At 40.8% G+C, this 14,635-nt stretch overlaps 1 protein-coding gene across 4 annotated transcripts in view; it reads left to right on the plus strand.

Annotated features, from left to right (window-relative positions):
* The window catches only part of galnt1 (UDP-N-acetyl-alpha-D-galactosamine:polypeptide N-acetylgalactosaminyltransferase 1), a 214,193-nt gene that overhangs the window by 53,544 nt on the left and 146,014 nt on the right, over positions 1 to 14,635 (plus strand). For 2 of the 4 annotated variants that reach the window (XM_041184211.1, XM_041184209.1), the window contains exon 2: positions 5,305 to 5,444. The exons of the other annotated variants lie outside the window; for them this stretch is intronic. The gene's annotated coding sequence lies outside the window, so the exon portion shown is untranslated. The remainder of the gene's footprint in view (positions 1 to 5,304; positions 5,445 to 14,635) is intronic. 4 annotated transcript variants of the gene reach the window in all.

Raw genomic sequence — 14,635 nt, forward strand, 5'->3', positions numbered from 1 at the left:
GTGGAAAAGTGAGCTGTGGGGAGGACACAGGCTGCAAAGAGATATAGACAGGTTATGTGAGTGGGCAACAAGTTGGTAGATGGAGTGTAATAATAGGGAAGTATGAAGTTATTCACTTTGGTTGTAAGAATAAAAATGCAGAACGTTTTTTAAAGGGTGTGAAACTTGTAAGTGTTGATATTCAAAGAGACGGGTGTGCTCGTACAAGGAATGCAAAGTTAACATGCAGGTGCAGCAAGCAATTAGAATGGAAATGGCATGTTGGCCTTTATTGCAAGGTGATTGGAATACAAGAATAAAGAAGGCCTTCTACAATTGTACAGGGCTTTGGTGAGGTTGTAATAGGAATACTGTGTGCAGTTTTGCTTTCTAAGTTTAAGAAAGGATATTCGAGGCAGGACAGCGGAGGTTCATTAAATTGGTCCCTGCGATGAGGGGGTTGTCCAATGATGGAAAGCTGAGCAAGTGGGCTTACGTTCTCTTGGGTTCAGAAGAATGAGAGGCAAACTCATTGAAGCTGACAAAATTCTAAAGAGGCTTAGTAGGATAGATGCTGAGAGATGGTTTCCACTGGTCTGGGGATCTAACATGGGAGCACAGTCTCAGGATAAGGGGCTGGTCGTTTAGGACTGAGGTGAGGAGAAATTGCTTCACTCAAAGGGTTGTAAATCTTTGGAATGCTTTACCCAGAGGATTGTGGATGCTTCATTGTTGAAAACATTGAAGACTGGAGTAGACAGAGTTTTGGTGTCTCAGGGAATCGAGTAATTTGGGGAGTGGGGAGTTGAAGCCCAAAATCAGCCATGATCATATTGAATGGAGTAGCAGGTTCGATTGGCCATATTTTCTATTCCTCCTATTTCTGTGTCCTTATGACACAAAAGAAATTTAATGTATTTTATTCATTTTTGGGATGTTGGACATTGCTGGCATATATTGCCCATGCCAAGTTGCCCTGAAGAGTTTATAATTTGCTGGCTTATTGACAGCTGCAGCCAGTAAATTCATTTCTAATACTTTTCTTCAATACAACTGTGAATAGCTAGCTAGACCCCTGCAGAGGGCCGTTAAGGGTCAATCAAATTGATGCAATGTGGTCAGGGGCTGGACGGTGTGACTGCAAGTGAGGCAGCTAAGGGGACCCAGAGGGCAGGAGTGGAGGAGTGTGAGCCTTTACTTTTGTCCAATAGGTTTGCAGTTCTCTCAGCTTGTTTGGATGAGAGCATGAGCTGCAGAGTGGATGAGCAAACTGTACCATGGCACCATGGTACAGGAAGCCATTCAAATGAGGGGAACCAAAAGGAATGCAGTGGTAGTAAGGGACAGTTTAATGAGGGAATTGATGCTGTTCTCTGCAGCAAAGAGTGAGAATCCAGTGGCTATGTTACCTGCTCCGTGTCAGGGTTCGGGACATCTGCTTAGGGCTGGAGAGGAACTTGCAGTGGGAGGGGCAGGATCTGGTTGTTGTTGTCCATGTAGATACCAATGACATAGGTAGAATCAGGAACGAAGTCCTGCATAGAGAGTATAAGGAGCTACACACTAAATTAAAAAAAGCAGAACCTATGCAAATTGGCATAGGATACTTAAAATTACAAGATGCATAGGTGGCACAGGGGCTGATTTTGGAGAATTGGGTTCCAGTTTGTGGGGCACTGGCACCAGTACTGGGGAAAGTGGGGACCATACCGTTGGGACAGTCTACACCTGAAACTGTGCTTGGACCGATGGTCTAGTGAGCCGCATAATTAGAGAAGTGAATAGTGGGCTAAGGGACCAAATTTGGGAAGATGTGGTAAATCTGAAAGGAAAGGCAAGAGAGAAAGGTATCAATGTGGGAAATGCTAAAAAGACTGAGAGGAAGGGACAGGGCGTACAAATCTTAAGTAAATCAGCAGATAAGGCTTGAGGTCAGAAAAATAATAAAAGGACAAAATTAAAGGCTCTGTATCTGAATGCATGTAGAATCGAAACAAAACAGATGAACTGAGAGTGCGGATAGAAATAAGTAAGTGCGATCTGATAGCCATTGCAGAGACGTGGCTGCAGGATGACATAGATTGGGGTCTGAATATTAAAGGGCATGTGATTTAGGAAGAACAGGAAGCTAGCAAAATGTGGAGATGTGGCTCTGTTTATTAATGATGGTATTAACATATTAGAGGGGGGTGACCTAAGTTCAGGAAACCAAGATGTAAAAATGGTTTGGGTAGAGATGAGAAATGTTAAAGGCAAGAAGTCACCTGTGGGAGTGATGTACAGGCCTCCTAACTGTAACCACACAGTAGGATGGGATATAAAGGAAGAAATAAATAGGAACTTGTCAGAAAAGTGTGGCAATAATCATGGATGATTTTAATCTGCATATAGATTGGGAAAATCAGATGGGCAAAGGTAGCCTAGGTGAGGAATTAATTGAATGTTTTTGGGATAGTTTCTTAGAGCAGCACATTTTGGCTACAACCAGGGAGCAGGCTATACCTGGTATTGTGCCACAAGATGGGATTAATTGATGGCCTCATAGTGAAGGCACCTCTAGTGAACATATGATTGAATTTTACAGTCAGTTTGAGGGAGAGAAGAGTGGGTCCAAGACAAGTATATTAAAGTTAAATAAGGGCAATTATGAAAGCATGGCTAACTAATGTGAACTGGCAAATTAGGTTAAAGGATAGGTCAATAGCGATGCAGTGGCAGACATTTAAGGGGATATTTCAGAATGCATACGTTCCAACGAGAAAGAAAAATTCCAAGAGGAGAACCCACCATCCGTCGTTAACTAAAAAAAATTAAAGATAGTATCAAACTTAAAGAAAAAGCATATAACTGTGCAAAGATGTGTGGCAGGTTAGGATATAAAAAGCAGCAAAGAATGACCAAAAGGTCAAGAAGGAAGGAAAAATTAGAGTAAAAGAGATAGCTAGCTAGAAATATAAAGATAGATAGTAAGAGTTTCTATAGATATTTTAAAAAAGAAAAGAGTTAAACTGAGGGTTGGTCCAATAGAAAGTGAGTCTGGGAATTACTAATGGAAAATAAGGAGATGGCAGATGAATTGAACCGGTATTTTGATTTGGTCTTCACTATAGAGGATACAAATAACATCCCAGAAGTAGCTGTAAATCAGGAAATGGAAGGCGGAGAGGAACTTGGGAAAATTACAGTCACCAGGGAAGTGGTACTGAGCAAATTGTTGGAGCAGCGGGCTGACAAGTCCCCAGATCCTGATGGACTTCATCCTAGGTCTTAAAAGAATTGGCTAGTGAGATAGTTGATGCGTTGGTTTTAATTTTCCAAAATTCCCTAGATTCAGGGAAGGTTGCATTAGATTGGAAAATAGCAAATGTACCTCCTTTATTCAAAAATGGAAGGAACTAGAAAGCAGGAAACTATAGGTCAGCTAACAACATCTGTTTTGGAAAAATGTTAGAAGCTATTAAAGACGTTATAGCAGGGTACTTGGAAAAATTCTAGGTAATCGGGCAGAATCAGCATGGTTTTCTGAAGGGAAACCATGTTTAACCAATTAATTGGAGTTCTTTGAAGAAGTAACATATGCTGTGGATAAAGGGGAACCGGCAAATATACTATATTTAGATTTCCAGAAGGCATTTGGTAAGGTGCCACATCAAAGGTTATTGTGAAGAATAAAAGTGCATGATGTAGGGGGTAATATATTGCCATGGACAGAAGATTGGCTAGCTAACAGAAAACAGAGGGTAGGCATAAATGGGTCTTTTTTTGGTTGGCAAGATGTGGTGTGCCACAGGGATCAGTGCATGGGGCCTCCACTTTTTACTACTTATATAAATGACTTAGATGAAGGGGCTGTAGGTATAGTTGCTAAATTTGTTGATGACACAAAGATGGGTGGAATAGTAAGATGTGAAATGGACACAAAGAGGCTACGAAGGGATATAGATGTTAAGTGAATGGGCAAAGACCTGGGCAAATGGAGTATTATTAGGGAAAGTGTGGCAGGCAGAATGAAAAAGAACCTTATCTAAATGGTGAGAGATTGCAGAGCTCTGAGATAGGAGGTGCTAGGGGTTCTCGTGCATGAATCACAAAAGGTCAGTATGCAGATACAGCAAGTAATTAGGAAAGCTAATAGAATATTATTGTTTATAGTGAGGAGAATCGAATGCAAAAGTAGGGAGGCTATGCTTAAGTTATGCAGGGCATTGGTGAGACCACATCTGGAGCACTATGTACAATATTGGTCTCCTTATTTAAGGAAGGATGTAAATGCATTGGAAGCAGTTCAGAGAAGGTTTTCTAGACTAATACCAGAAATAAGTGGGTTGTCTTATGAGGAAAGATTAGACAGGCTTGGCTTGTATCTGCTGGAGTTAAGAAGAGGAAGAGGTGACTTTGAAACCTTTAAGATCCTGAGGGACCTTGACAGGGTGGATGTGGAGAGGATGCTTCCTCTTGTGGGGTAATTTAGTACTAGTGACCACTGTTTAAAAATAAGGGGTTGCCCAGTTAGGAAAGGGATGAAAAAATTTTTCTCTGTGGGTCGAATCTTTGGGACTCCCTTTCTCAAAAGGCGGTAGAAGCAGAGCCTTTTAATAATTTTAAGGCAGAGCTAGATAGATTCTTGATAACCTTTCACTCCCTTACCTATTGGGAATGGGTGGCAATGAGGAATTGAAGTTATAATAGATTAGTGATGATCTTATAGAATGGTGGAGCAGGCTCAAAGGGCTCCTGCTCCTAATTTGTATGTTTGTATGGGTCTGGAGTCATGTATAGGCCAGTGTGAGGAGAGATGGCAGGCTTGCTCCACTGAATTCGAACTGCTGTTCTTTGAATTATTATCCCAGACCTCTGGATTCCTGGTTTGGTAATATGACCACTATGCTACAGTACCCATAATCTCTATCTCTTCACATTTATTGTCCTGCTCTTCTCCCTAAACTACATTCTGTATAAACTCTCCTGCCCATATTCATCCCCCTTCGACTATGTCATCACCCATAGCGCCTCTAATCCTGTGATCTCCGGAATGGAAAAAACATTTCTGATTCTTCTGTATGTGTGCCAGAAAGTTCTTCCCTCAGTCACTTATTGGCAGCTTGCCTTTAGCTGCCTACGCTCTAAGCTCTGGAATTCTCCTCATAAACCTTTCCACCTCTACCTATCCTTAAAATCTAACTTTTTGACAAAGCTTTTCCTGTCCTAATGTCATCTTATGTGACTTGGTGTCAAATCTTGTTTAATAATAGGTCCTGTGATGAATCTTGTGACAATAACTACATTAAATGTGCTATAAAAATGTAAGTTGGTGTTTTTAACCAGAGGAAAGAAGATAGAACCAAGCAATGAAACAGCAAGGCTATGGAAAGTTATCTGAAGAGTTCTGCTAGTGAAGTGAATCACTCTAACTTGCAATGGGGCACAGAGGACCAGATCATAGGATCCATTTCAGCTAATGACAGGTAAATTTAAAAGTTTTGTGCCGCAGCGTCACATAGTTTGGAGGTTTAGCCAAAAGATGGCCAAAAGCCATGAGCACCATTGAAACAACCAAAACAATTGAAGCAACATGGCAATAGCATGACACCAAGGCACAACAAATTTGGGACACAAGCACTGTGTTTGATGCAAAAGATTTAATATATTCCAGTTAAATATGTATATGATTAATTGAAGTAAGCCAGCAAAGATTGTCAATAGATCTTGGAGTAAATATTTTTACATTGGAGAAAGCAAAGAAAGAGCATCCATTTGATAGTGCCTTTCATGCCTGATGTTCCAAAGCATTTCAGTCAATTAATTACTTTTCAAGTCTGGTCACTGTTGTAATGTTACCAGATGCAGAAAGCAATTTGTGTACAACAAAAACAAAAAATACCTGGAAAAACTCTGCAGGTCTGGCAGCATCTGCGGAGCGGAACACAGTTAATGTTTCGAGTCCGTATGACTCTTCAACAGAACTGTTCTGTTGAAGAGTCATACAGACTCGAAACGTTAATTGTGTTCTGCTCCGCAGATGTTGCCAGACCTGCTGAGTTTTTCCAGGTATTTTTGTTTTTGTTCTGGATTTCCAGCATCTGCAGTTTTTTGCTTTTATCTTTGTGAACAAGAAGGTTGCATAAAATAGCAATGAGATCAGTAAGCCAATAATCTTCTGGTAGTGTTGGTTAGGTATTAAAGGCTGGGTGGGGCATTGGGAGAACCCCCTTGTTCTTCAAATAGTGCATCTTCACTGAATAGGCAGGTAGTTTACTGTCTTATCTAAAAGGCAGTATCTTCCATTGTGCAGCACACCTCAGTGCTGCAGTGAAGCATTTTGAAGTCTCTAAAGTAGGCAATCCACAGCCTTTGGTCTGAAGTAAGGTACCAGCACTGAACCAAAATTGACACTTGGGATGCTTGTGACTTGTGTTGCAGTATGCAGCAGGCAACCTTGAGTTATTGCACTTCAAAATCTCGAAGATGGAAAATGGCAAAAGGAATCCTTTCCCTTCAAGTGTTGAAAGTTTTAAAATTTTTTGTCACTTTCTGAACTTTGTTCATTTGTATGAATATCAAATGAATAGAATTGCAATGCTTCCTTCAAAATAGTTCAAGAAAGTATATTAATAAAGTAGTTTACTTAGGTCAACATGGTCCTTCAGTCACACAGCTGAATTAATGAGCTTGATATTTATACACAAGGCAGTTTATGGAGTCCTTGATTGAGGTTGATCTGTGTAACACTGCGATGATGTTAGATATATGCTTAAAATGAAATCTAGAGAATTATAAATTTTATTATATGCATTGGCAAGTTATTTTTAAAGCTGTTTTCATCATTGAAAGATAGGATGCTGGTACTTCCATTTGTTCAAGAACGTTTTTGGACAGGAGGTCTATTAATGCACTTTTTGAATGATATATCTTTGACTGCAATCACCAGTTCTTTTTTTTTAAACTAATTCAAAATTTTGTTTTGTTTAATAACAATGGTTGGGTCCTTTTCAAATATTGATTTGTCATCTACCTTGAAGATCTGCTTCTTAATCTGACTCCTGTTCTGTGAAAATAGACATTTTACAGAGCTCAGCTGAATATAAGGGAAATAATTTGGGTTTACTGAAAGGATCTACAGCTTTTTGTTGGATTTGAGGGGACTGTCCAGGACTTAATTTTAGGGAATGAAACCGGGGCAAGTGGTAGAGGTATCACTGCAGGAGCATTTTGCAGATAGTGATCATAACTCGTTTAGATCAAGGTTGTTATGGAAAAAGACAAGGATGGACCAGAAATCAGAGTTCTAAATTGGGGGAAGGCCGATTTTAATAAGATCAGATATGATTTGGCCAGAATAGACTAGGAGCAGCTATTTTTAGGTAAATCTGTGTCAGAGCAGTGGGACTCATTCCAGAAGGAAATAGGGAGAGTACAGGGCCAACGTATTCCAGTAAAGACAAAAGTTGGGACCAACAAATCCAATGAACCCTGGATGTTGAGGGATGTACAGGATTGGACAAAAAGAAAAAGGGAGGCTCATGGCAGATACCGAGGGCTCAAAATGGCGGAAGCCCTAGAGGAGTATAGAATGTGTAGGGGGGAGCTTAAAAAGGAAATTAGGAGAGCAAAAAGGGGGCATGAGAAAACATTGGCAGGTAAAATAAAGGAAAATCCAAAGTTATTTTACAAGTATATTAAGAGTAAGAGGATAACTAGGGAAAGAGTAGGGTTCATTAAGGACCACAGAGGTAATTTGTGTGTGGAGCTGGAAGACGTAGGTAGGGTTCTAAATGAATACTTTGTGTCAGTGTTCACAAGTGAGAAGGACGACGTGGGTATGGAAATCAGGCAGAAGGACTGTGATATAATTAAAGAAATTAATATAGAAAGGGAGGAGGTTCTAAGTGGTCTGGCAGGCTTAAAAGTAGATAATTTTCAAGACCCGGATGAAACGTATCCCAGGCTGTTAAGTAAGGCAAGGGAGGAGATAGCAGGGGTGCTTGCAATAATTTTCATACCTCGCTGGCTACAGGAAAGATGCCAGAGGACTGGAGGACAGCCATTGCGGTACCATTATTCAAGAAGGGAGGAAGGGATAAACCAGGGAACTACAGGTCAGTCAGTCTAACCTCAGTAGTGGGGAAACTATTGGAAGCAATTCTGAGGGACAGAATTAATCTACATTTGGAGGGGCAGGGATTAATCAAGGACAGTCAGCATGGTTTTGTTAAGGGGAGGTCATGTCTGACCAATTTGATTGAATGTTTCGAAGAGGTGACCAGGTGTGTAGATGAGGGCAATGCATTTGACATAGTCTACTTGGACTTCAGCAAGGCTTTTGATAAGATCCCACATGGGAGGCTGATGACGAAGAGCCCATGGGATCCAAGGCAATTTGGCAAATTGGATCCAGAATTGACTGAATGGCAGGAAGCAGAGGGCGATGATCGCGGGGTGTTTTTGTGATTGGATACCTGTGTCCAGTGAGGTTCCACAGGGATAAGTATTGGGTTCCTTGCTGTTTGTGGTGTATATATAAATGATTTAGTCTTGAATGTCGGAGGGCTGATCATTAAGTTCACGGATGACATGAAAATTGGTGGGGTGGTAAATAGTGAGGAGGATAGCCTTAGATTACAGGAGTATATAGACCGGCTGGTCAGATGGGCTGTTCATTGGCAAATGGAACTTAATCCAGATAAGTGTGAGGTGATGAACTGGGGCAGGACAGACAAGGTACTGGAATACGTGATGAATGGTAGGACCCTGGAAAGTACTGAAGATCCGAGGGACCTTGGTGTGCATGTCCACCGGTCCCTTAAGATAGCGGGACAGGTAGGTAAGGTGGTTAATAAGGCATATGGGATACTTGCCTTTGTTAGCTGAGGCATGGAATATAAGAGCAGGGAAGTTATGCTGGAACTGTATGAAACGCTGGTTAGGCCACAGCTAGAGTATTGCGTGCTGTTCTGGAATCCGCATGTAAGTTACTTTCAAGAAGCTGTACATCTAACTTGATGTACCCTGATGTGTTTTTAAATTTAATAACCCTGATTCTTATTTGCTGGCAATAATTAGTCCCAGTTATTCTTTGAACACAGTTATAATTTCTTAATCACCAGGTATCCTGGTAACTTACATAGACACTAGGAGCAGGAGTGGACCATTCGGCCCTTCGAGCCTGCTCAGCCATTCATTATGATCATGGTTGATCATCCAACCCAATTGCCTGCTCCTGCTTTCTCCCTGTTTCTTTTGATCCCATTCACCCCAAGATTATATCAAATTCCTTCTTGAAAACATACAATGTTTTGGCCTCAACTACTTTCTGTGGTAGCGAATTCCACAGGCTCACCACTTCTTGGTGAAGAAATTTCTCTTCATCTCAGTCCTAAATGGTCTACCCCGTATCCTCGGACTGTGATCCCTGGTTCTGGACTCCCCCACCATCGGGAACATCCTTCCTGCATCAACCCTGTCTAGTCCTGTTAGATTTTTATAGGTTTCTATGAGATCCCCCTCATTCTTCTGAACTCCAGCAAATATAATCCGAAACAACTCAATCTCTCCTCATATGTCAGTCTCGCCATCCCAGGAATCAGTCTGGTAAACCTTCACTACACTCCTTCCATGGCAAGAACATCCTTCCTCAGATAAGGAGACCAAAACTGCACACAATATTGCAGGTGTGGTCTCACCAAGGCCCTATATAATTGCGGCAAGACATCCCTGCTCCTGTGCTCGAATCCTCTCGCTGTGATGGCCGACATACCATTTGCCTTCTTTACCGCCTGCTGCACCAGCATGCTTACCTTCAACGACTGGTGTACGAGGACACTCAAGTCTCGCTGCACATTCCCCTCTCAATTTATAGTCATTCAGATAATAATCTGCCTTCTTGTTTTTGCTACCAAAGTGGATAACCTCACATTTATGTGTGTGTGTGTGTGTGTGTGTGTGTGTGTGTGTGTGTGTGTGTGTGTGTGTGAGTGTGTGTGTGTGTCTATATACACACAAAGGCTTCTGGGTAAAGTCTTTGGACCTGTTTAACAAAGGTGACTCTTTATTCAATTCTAAAGTATAATATCCCAATTATTTATGAATTCTACCTATTATCTATATTTCACCTAACTAATCAATATTTCATGACAGCTAACTGTAAGGATGCTGCTGCAATGTTCGCCAGCCTCCCCACCCCACACTGAACTGGATCAACTAATTTTGGCAGTGCTGCCCTGGCATTTGGAAAGTTTCAGGCAAGAGGCTGGAAAAAACCAGTCTCTCAACTGCCACACAACCAATAATCTACAATCCCTGCATACTAAATAGACCGCTGGATGGTGTTGAAACTTGGGCTATATATCAGAGGTGGGAATGCAGATTGAATTAATTTCATATGTCTTGCTTGGGAAAGATTCTTGGGATCCATTAACAGCACAGAGTCCCCAACACAGAAATACTGCAGCATTCTAACTCAGGCTATCATGGCAGTGCTCAAGTGACATCACCTACAATGGTTAGGCCACCTCGTTAGTATGGGTGATTGTCGCCTAACAAAAGATGTACTATAAGGAGAACTTGATGGTGCCAGTAGACATATTGGGTGACCAAAATGAAGATACAAGGACACACAAGATATAATTTTTTGCCAGATTGACTTCAACAACTGGGAATGTTATGCACATGACCTAAACACTTGGCACTAAATTCTCTGTACTGAAATTTGAAAAACTAAATCTCAGATTGCCATAGAAAAGTGTCATCACAGGAAAGAGCATATGGCAGTAAACCCTGCTTCAGAGAATGACTATGATGCCCCCGCTTCAACCTACTAGGACTGTACTCCCACCTGAAGACTCACTACAGATGAGCAGTAGATGTGAATCAAGGACAACAATGCAAAGTCAGAGAGAGATCCATGTTCTTGAATTTTCCACATAGCACTCAAACCTATCTTAAGTCCACAGTCTCCAAACCCTTTGCTGTCTTAATTTTATCAAATAACCCTTCAGTCATTTCTCAGCAGCTAACGTCTTAGCTCTGCTGCTAAAAATAACCCCATAGCTCTACTTTGCGCTCCCTCCAATTATAAAATGAGGATTCTAACAAGTACTACAGATGCTTTGCTAACCGCCTGTAAACACCATAAACTGTTTTAGCAGCTTGCCCACCCAAATCCCAGGATTTCTTTCCTGTTCTGATATGCAAGCACATTTCAATTCAGCTAATAATTCATTCTATCCTTTCCTCTACTTAGTCTCAAGTCACTGCTGTTTTACTAAAACAATACTAAGTATCATTTAATTGCTGAATTTATTTTATTAAAAAAAATCTCCTACAGCAGCTTATGTCAAAAATATTTCAAGGCATTTCACTCAAGGAATTACTCCTGGACAACAGTGATTGCTCTTTAGGCTGTGTATGAGATAATTGTGGGTACAAAGCAGGGTTTGTTGATCTTGAGACCCCAATTTCTTTATACTAGTTTGGAAATCCATACATTGTGCATTTTTTTGCAATTTGGTGTCTTTCAGTTAAATGTTGCTTAAAAAAGAGACATGTTGCTGAAGCTTTTCATATTATAGTCGTCAGGACACAAAGTTCAAATGACTAAACCATTTATACCACAGGTGAAAAGTGGTGTTGATTGGTTAATTGACTCTAATTGGTCATAGCATTGCCATGGAAAGCAAAGGGAAACTATAGTCTCCCCATGCTTCCAGGTAATTTTAGAAGGGTATATACATGGTGAAGGATTCCATCATTTTCACTAAGATGATACATGACCTACATATTGATAGTAATGCCTTGTCTGTGCGCTTGTTCGACATTGTTAGCTTATTGTTGAGTGGGTCACCGAAGGAAGCCATCAAGATTTGTGTCATGCCACAATATCATACCAATCTAGATGCGCCGTCATTTTCTGAATCTGTATCCATTGAACTTTAATAACTTGTGCAGTTGACCTCAATTTTAATGACACCATGTGTGCCAAATAGATGGTGTAGCTACGGGATCCCCTCTAAGTCCAGGGCTTGCAAACATTTTTGTGGGTTTCCACAATGAATGAGAGCCCTGACCTCTTGGCCCATGCATATTTCCAGTACATAGATGATGTGTGTCACAGTCTTTGAGTCTTCAACCACTTGTAAGGATTTTTCTACACACCTTAATGTGCTTAATCTTATGCTCCAATTCACTTTTGAGGTGAAGCAGTCCAATGTGCCCCTCAACTTCCTGAACGTGATGGTTGAGAAATCCGCTAATGGTTTCTCCACTACTGTCTATTGCAAGCCTGTCTTCACTGGTCACTTTACGCATTCCAACTTGAATAGATCTCCGCACCTCAAGATTGGCCTTATTACTAATCTTATAAATAGTACCCTAGCCATTTGCTGACCTTGCAAGCTCAACACAGAAATAGAATGTTTCAAAGATATCTTGCAGGGCAGTGGCTATACTGATCAGATCATTTTTTGCTGTGCATTGTTCAAACTTGTAAATGCGCCAAAGGCTGCCACTTTTGGACCTGAAGAGTGCCCAATCTACCTCAAATTAACCTGGAAAAACAAAGTATCTCAAGTTTGGATAACAGATTAAACAAGCTGTTTCATGCTGCTACTATGCAGTGGCTATGCAAGTAGTATTTTCCACTAATAGGATGTTGTCGCTACTCCAAAAAGACATTCTGCCTCCCACACATCTGAGCAATGTCATGCATGAATTTCAGTGCCAGTCTGATGTCAGGTATGTAGGCCATATGTCCCGATGATTGGCTGATTTGAATCAAACAACATGTTCCTCTGGCTGCTTGTAAGAGGCACTTAGAGGTACTCAACTAACCCAAGCTTGCAAAACCCAAATCAAAGTATCTACTGTTATATGTGATTCTATACTTGGGCAGCTCTTGTTGAACAATCCTGAGTGTGCTAATAGCTATGCTTTAACCTAATCACTAGAGCTCCTAACATGACTTATTTACTCTTACTAAGAGTGACATACATTCATGCTCAGGGACCCATTCTATGCAAACAAATGGAATATGCTCAAGCCTTACACCGTTTTTAAATTACCCAGAAACATGGGGAGCCTCTAGTTCCTCATTGGCAAACGCTTTGTCATAGAGAAAGCAATCTGAGTCAACTTACCAACCAATCAATGCACCTTTTCTCCTGAATTATAAATGTTTGTGATTTGGCATTCTTGCATTTGTTCTGATGAGTGCAAGATGAAAAGCTTCAGCAACATGTATCGCTTTTCAGCAATATTCAAAATCTGTACGGACCAAGGGAGGCAGTGGCACAGTGGCATTGTCACTGGACTAGTATTCCAGAGACCTAAATTAATGTTCTGGGGACCCAAGTTCAAATACCACCATGGCAAATGGTGAAATCTGAATTCAATAAAAATCTGGAATTAAAGCTTGATGACCAGGAAACCATTGCTGATTGTTGTAAAAACCCATCTGGTTCACTCATGTCCTTCAGAGAAGGAAATCTGCCATCCTTAACTGGTCTGGCCTACATGTGACTCCAGACCCACAGCAATGTGGTTGTCTCTTAAATGCCTCCTGAACGAGGGCAATTAAGGATGGGCAATAAAGGCTAGCCTAGTCAGCGACACCCACATCCAGTGAATGAATAAAAAAAATGTTTTTCAGTTCAAGATTTCATAAACTACTTGTTTTGGAACTCTTAGATAATGCCCAGCATGTGTCAAGCAGTCTTTTAATAGCCAGTCAAGATTGCTGTATGTGTGTAAAATAAAATGTGATCCTTTGGCTTGCACAGAGGGTTAGAATATTGTCTTTTCATCTCTCTGATCTGGATTTCACTCCAACCATATCGACGAGATGAAGTTTTCATCTCCTGCCAGCTATAAAGATCTTACATGAAATGAACTAGGCAGCTGCAGTTCAGTTCCAGATGAATGAAACTATGAGATTGCCAGTTTTGAAAGACTATATGATCTTAATGGAGAGAACTGATGAGGTGTGGTTGATGTTGTGAATATGGACTTTCAAAATGCATTCGACAAAGTACCATGCGATAGGCTTGTTAACAAAATTAATACCCATGGGCTTAAAGGAACAATGGCAACACTGGTTCGGCCTTAGCTGGAGTATTGTGTTTAGTTCTGGGCACCTTAAGGAAGATGTCAAGGCTTTGGAGAAGGTGCTGTAGAGATTTATCGAAATGTGATAAGGGACTTCAGTTATGTGGAGGGACTCAAGAAGCTAGGGTCACTGTCCTTAAAGCAGAGATGGTTAAGAGGAGATTTGAGAGTAGTGTCCAAAATTGTGAATGGTTCTGATAGATTGAATAAGGAAAAACTGTTTCCAGTGGCAGAAGAGTCTGTAACCAGAAGAGAAAAATTTAAGATGCTTGGCAAAAAAAACCCAAGACAACACAAGGAATTTTTTTTATGCAGTGATTTGTGATCTATAATACATTGCCTGCTAGGATGGTGGAAGCAGATTCAGTAGTAATATTCAAAAGAGAATTAGATAATTATTTAAAGGGGAAAAAAGATTGCTGGGCCATGGGGGAGATCAGGGTAGTGGGATTAATTGAATAGATGTACCAAACAGTTGGTACAGGCCAAATGTTCTCCTCCTGCGTTGCATCATTTTAAGATTCTAAGTACGGTGAGAGAAAGGAAATGAAAAATAAGG

This window comes from Carcharodon carcharias, chromosome 3, assembly GCF_017639515.1.
Source record: "Carcharodon carcharias isolate sCarCar2 chromosome 3, sCarCar2.pri, whole genome shotgun sequence".
In the NCBI taxonomy this organism is placed as follows: domain Eukaryota; kingdom Metazoa; phylum Chordata; class Chondrichthyes; order Lamniformes; family Lamnidae; genus Carcharodon; species Carcharodon carcharias.